Here is a 5886-nt window from a genome sequence, read left to right on the forward strand (position 1 = left end):
GGGCATTCTTTATCAGGTGTTATGAGGGCAACACATAACTCCTTGAAGCTATTTATATTTTCTGAGTATTCGTCCAGTCTATGCTGAACTTCGTAGACTTCTTTCCAAAATACTTCGACCTCCTCTGGTTTGGGTGGGTGTTCGACAGTAGCTGGAGGGTCTTGGAAGAGTCGAGATGGCTCAGAGAGAAACTGTTGATTTTCTCTGACCCACCTCTCCCTCCGCTCTAGACTTCTCTTAGCGTCAGATAGTATCCGTATTCTCTCAACAATATGCTGCCTGATGGTGAGCAGCTTTGAGTTGTTAAGTGAATTTTACCGGGATTTCACTGTAAGCGGGTGCAATTTTTCAGATTAGCACCCGCTCCTGGCGAAATCCTGCGGTTGTCCTTATGACAAATTTTTAATTATATATATATATATATATATATATATAACACATCGTTCCATAAGTCCCGAGATTAACAACGAAAACAACATTTTTTTCAAAAATCATTTTTATTCATCAACATAATCTCCTTTTAGAGTGGTACAATCTTTTCAACGCCCTTCCAACATTTCTATACCATGTTTATGGAAAGATTTATCCTTTGCTTCAAAATAGGCTTCAGTTTCGGCAATGACCTCCTCATTCGAGCCAATTTTTTTTCCCTGGAGCATTTTTTTGAGATCAGCAAAGAGCCAGTAGTCGCTAGGGGCTAAATCTGGCGAATACGGTGGATGGGGAAGCAAATCAAAGCCCAACTCGTTGATTTTTGCCATTGTTTTCATGGACTTGTGGCATGGTGCATTGTCTTGGTGAAAAAGGATTTTTTTCTTCTTCATGTGCGGTCGTTTTGCTGCGATCTCATCTTTCAAAAGTACCAGCAAGTCAATATAATAATCACTATTGATCGATTTACCTTTTTCCAGGTAGTCAATGAAAATGACGCCATGTGTATCCCAAAAAACAGACGCCATGACTTTGCCAGCAGACTGCTGCGTTTTTGGACGCTTTGGGCGGCTTTCGCCAGCCTTGCGCCACTCAGATGATTGCCGCTTCGACTCCGGAGTGAAATGATGTATCCATGTTTCATCCATGGTCACATATCGACGCATGAAATCCTTTTTATTGCGAGTAAATAGCGATAAACAGCTCTCTGAATCGTCGATACGTTGCTTTTTTTGTTCCATTGAAAGCAATCGCGGCACCCACTTGGAAAAAACCTTTTTCATGCTCAATTTTTCATAAAGGATTGTAAATACGCTTCCCGATGATATCTGTGTCATTTCTACAATCTCACGGACCTTTACTTTGCGATTTTTCATTACGATTTTTAAAACTTCACTCACATTTTCAGGTGTAACGGCTTCCAATGGCATACCCGAACGTTCCGCATCATTTGTGTCCGTACGACCATGTTTAAACTCAGCATACCAACGACAAATCGTTGATTTGGATAGAGAGGAGTCCGGATAACGTTTTTCAAGCCATTGCTGGGCTTCTACGGTGTTTTTACCCATTAAAAGAACATGTTTCATCAACACGCGAAACTCGCTTTGTTCCATTTTTCAAACAAATTACAAAGTGACTTTACTCTAACCTCGATAACTCTGCTGTTTGTGGTCCAATCGACGTGAAATTTTTACATGTTTCATGTGAAGGTTCGCACTCTAGGAAAACGTAGCTAGTTTTGTACTACTAGCACCATCTCTGGGTTAGTCTCGGGCTTATTGAACGATGTGTTATATATACTTAGTGTATAACAATGCACGCTAACTCCGCCACCCTAAAGCAAGTGCAGTAACTCAAGGCGTCCAAATTGGTAGCATACGACGGAAGCGCGGTGAATTTGTACCGTGATAATTTTAGAGAGAATACAAAATCTTATAAAAGCCAAAAATAAACTGTAAAAATTCTGCATTGCAAATGACGATTTTATAAGATCCTCGGTAAATTGATTACGCTGCACGAAGGCATTTTACAAATTTAGATAAAATGAAAAAGAAGTGAGAAATCTAAATAAATTTTTTACACCCTACAGATGAATATGCTTTTTTACAGTTGTTTTATTGAATGAAAAATGACAAATTTCGATCAATTTCGTTGCCAAGAATTTTGCGATGAATTGCTATAATTAAGCATCTGGGATAATGAAGTTGTCGAAAAATTGACTGGGTATTATGAGTTTCAAGATTTTTTATTGAATCTTTATGCACAAAACCATTCAACATTATAAAGTTTATGACCCTTTAAAGGACCCTTGGGGTCAATGTGACTCCATGGATTTTTCGATTTTTTCCGATTGTCTAAGTTTTTTTACACTCTTATTCATGAAAATCATAACATTTTGTCGGTATCCGTTTGTTTGGTTATAAGTTCATTAACCAGATATTTGCAACCAAAATAAAAAATTTTTTTTAGTATTTATGATATTTAAACATATGTTTTATCACTATATATCAAATATATTTAGAAACTATCCGAGTTAAATTTTTTAATTACACCAGAATGTAAAAAGTTAGAACTTTTTAAAAATTTTGAAACAACATTTTTTAAAGCGTTTTAGATATTTTTGGAAAAGTTCTTGGTACACGATAAAAAGACTGCCAAATTACCCCAATGACATTTTTAATTTTGATAAAAATTAAAAAAGGTATTTGCTTTTCAACATTTTCGAAAATTTCCAAAATTCTAAAAAAAATAGTTTTTGACAGATTAAGAAATATCAATCCACATTTCTACTAGATATAAAATATTTTTCCAAACTATGTTTAAAACAAATGAACATATGTTCATACAATTTTTTAATTAGACAAAAATTCAAAAGTTAGATCTGTTTCAAAAATGTACAATTTTTGAATTGGACACAAATTGAAAATGTCCTGACATTGATTAATTAATGAAAGTGGAGTAAACAATTTCACATTTAAAAATACTACATAAGTATAGTTGGAACATGGCCTCTTCGAATTAACTGCTTTCTTCAATACAAGTACAACTGATTAATCAGTTATATCAGTGCAGGTATATAAAACTAATTAAATTAGTGATTTTCCTTTTACTGATCCAATCAATACAATTCTACTAATTGTCAGTGACTCAATTCTAGCTACAGAAATTAGTCGAATTCAACTGAAAATCAGTTATATTTCACTAATTCAAATTTATTAAGTATACCACCGACATTCTTTGTACACTTAACCGAAACTTGTAGGCAACCTATACAACCAAGATCCATAAGTATAGCGAGCTAAATAATGAAGTAAAGACAATACGGAGAAATGTCTGTGTCTTAGGTCTGACCTTTCAGATTACCCTTTCCTCTTCCCTCGCGAGACAGACGTATTGCGAGCTTCAGTACCCTTTTTGTTTTCCTTAGCGTATGGACGTGTGTCAAAACGGTGTGTATCGCTCGAAGATTAATTATTATTAAATTGAAATGTTGTAAAAAGGTTTTCAGCTAATGGTAAGAATCTTTCTTTTTGTTTGATATAGTGAAACTCTGATATAAAGCCCACTGATATAGTTCTTCCGAGAATTGATGCCGCGCCACAAGCAGGAATAAAGGAGCTGCGCGGGGTGTGTGGCGGTCGCTGAGTCGTCATCAAACAAAAGCCAAACGGAACTCAATCGGGTTTGTTCCCCACCATCGCCAGCCCCAAAACCGACACAGTATCAGAGTTTCACTGCACTTTTTTTTAGGTACAGAAATAGATGGACTAATTTTATATTACATCAAGAAAGTTATAGCGTTCGTCCGTTGACAACCTATACCCATATCTTTGTCCCAAGATATGGAAATGACACTTTCGAAAGCTCGCTCTAAGCAGCTTTTTCATAACGTTTGCCCTTTGGCAGCCTATGAAAAGTATTCTGACTAGACAGATAAATTATGTTTTCCCCTGTTCGCCTGGTACTGGTATTTAAAAACAGTCGTCATTCGACAGCTTTGAACTATATCACTACTAACCTCAGGCTAAATCAGTGAGTGAGAAATCTTTCCCTAACATGAAACTAGCTATGCTGGATTATCCTGTTCACAGAGCCCTGATATTAGAACCTTCATCTTGATCAAGAAAGCTAGGAGGCTTAACTGCTAGAGGCGAGTTATTTTCAAATTCTGTTGTGAATATAAAACCTTTAATTATTTCAAGAAAAAAGGCTTTTCGTCAATTACCGAAGGATCATGTTTCTGCAGAAAATTCTTCGATCATTGGAAATCGTGGTAAAAAGCGTCTTTCTCCTCCAGATCCTCTGTTTGATGAACAGCTACCTTCTAAACATTTGAGGTTAATTGCTTCGGAAGAGAAATCAGATCGAATAGAGAATCAACTGACTAGATTGTTAGAAACAGTGTCTCCTAATACGGAAGTTGAGCAGGATAATTCTAGTTCTTCAGAATTTTCTGATGAAAAGAGCTTTTCATCTGATAATAACTTTAATAATCATGAGCCAACAAATCGATAATATTCTTGTCAAACTTCCAGCTTGAAGAAACTTGATTCATCTTTTTCGCTTAATGTTAACAAAGATATTATAAATGTTTTGCCTTCAACTACGGAGTTGGAGCCAACAGTTCCAAAAGCTTCGGAAGAGTTAGCAAATCAGGGTATTCATTGTCAACGTTTTGTAACGTGTAATAAGATCTGTTATGTGGAAACTCAAAAGAAACTGCAGGCTGCTCCTTTATTTTCAGCCTTATCAGTTCACATGCTCTCTAAATTTCTTGGAGCGAAAATTAAACTCCAACTCTGGAGCGACTGCTATATCAACTACGATGGAGTCATAATGTCTGTCGGTTGGAGTCAGGAGCTTGACTCCCTCCATGGGAGTTACATGTTCGCTTCCAATTACAGTCATAATTGGTTGACTCAACTCCTACGGTTCCTTTTTTGACGCCAAAGAGGAGTGATCATGCGAATCACTCCAACGGGAGCGTGAGGTGACTCCAGCTAGCGCGGTGCAATGTGATAGAAGCGGAGTGATGGTGGGTGATTGTGGGCTAGCAGGTAGCAGACAGGACAGGATCCAACTTCTTGGTTAAAGATTCATCTTTTTTTCCAAAAATAAGCTATTGCAGTTACAGTTTCACAAATTCAGTTGCAAATACATCTTTTTGTTTACGAATTAGTTGCGAATTAGTAACGGGTATGATTATTCTTTGCATTTAATAGTAGAATTTCCTAAAAAAACTATGTATTTTCATCTGAAATTATGAAACTTTAGCTGGTTTAGTTAATTTTTAAACTAAAAAGGGCTTTAACCAAGAAGATTGATTTTCAAGCACGGTAAATACTGATATTCAATCAAATACACGAATTTCAAACAAAATAGTTGAAGTTTAAACTTGAATACATCGAATTTCAACCAAACAGTTACATTTTTAAACAACGAAGATAATTCTTCAAGGAAAAATTAAATACTCAAATTTTCAGATAAAGAAATTAGTTTTCAAGGACAAAAACTGTCTTGTTTTCTAAAAATTCAAATATTCCATTTGAAAAATAATAATATTATTTAGTGATTAATAACTTTGCTGTAGAGTGTTATACGGCTGTCCTAAAAATCATTTTTTATTCTGGTTTTAGTCCTATATTAAATAGATGCTTCTAAAAATTCTTTAAGCATATAGTTATACATATATAAGAAGAATTTGTGACAGTAAAATCTGATTTTTAAATATTTCGAACATAAAGACTAATATATACTATTTTTCAGGATGGACATCAGCGAACCTACTATGGATATGTGAACAAGTGCCTTAATGTATCTCGCTACTATCGCTTCTACTCAACAGTCTTGGAAGAAAGACATTTAACAAACTTTTCTGTTTAATCGTCCATTGATTTATTTGATAGATTTTTTCTGATTTTATTTACGTTTAATTAATAATTTCTTTATAAT

This window comes from Belonocnema kinseyi, chromosome 7 (assembly GCF_010883055.1).
Source record: "Belonocnema kinseyi isolate 2016_QV_RU_SX_M_011 chromosome 7, B_treatae_v1, whole genome shotgun sequence".
Classification (NCBI taxonomy): domain Eukaryota; kingdom Metazoa; phylum Arthropoda; class Insecta; order Hymenoptera; family Cynipidae; genus Belonocnema; species Belonocnema kinseyi.